The following is a 342-nucleotide window of genomic DNA, read 5'->3' as shown; positions in this document are numbered from 1 at the left end:
CCTGGATGCCCACATGTCCCCTCTCCTGCGGGGTCTCTCTAACGAGACTTCTCAGGGAAAGGCATTTCCTGGGAGTCCTCTCCAACCCTGGACTGAGGGGATCAGCCCATGAGGGAAACGAACGTTGCCGCAGCATCTGAGCAGGAAGAGCCCAGAATCAAACAGCCCAGGATGGGTGGGCCCCAGGGAGGGCCCTTCCTAAGTCGGGGGCTGCTCCTTGGCGCTCAGTCCTCTCTCGTCCCTGCGAGTCCTGGGCGAGAAAAGAAAGCTTGCCAAGTGGGCGTTGCCTGGTGACCTGCAGGGCTCAGATTCCTTGGGGCCTGGGGAGGCAGTGGGAAGAGC

The sequence above is a fragment of the Tupaia chinensis genome, unplaced genomic scaffold (assembly GCF_000334495.1).
Source record: "Tupaia chinensis unplaced genomic scaffold, TupChi_1.0 Scaffold150288_1, whole genome shotgun sequence".
In the NCBI taxonomy this organism is placed as follows: Eukaryota; Metazoa; Chordata; class Mammalia; order Scandentia; family Tupaiidae; genus Tupaia; species Tupaia belangeri.
Note: the sequence above shows the minus strand (reverse complement) of the source record.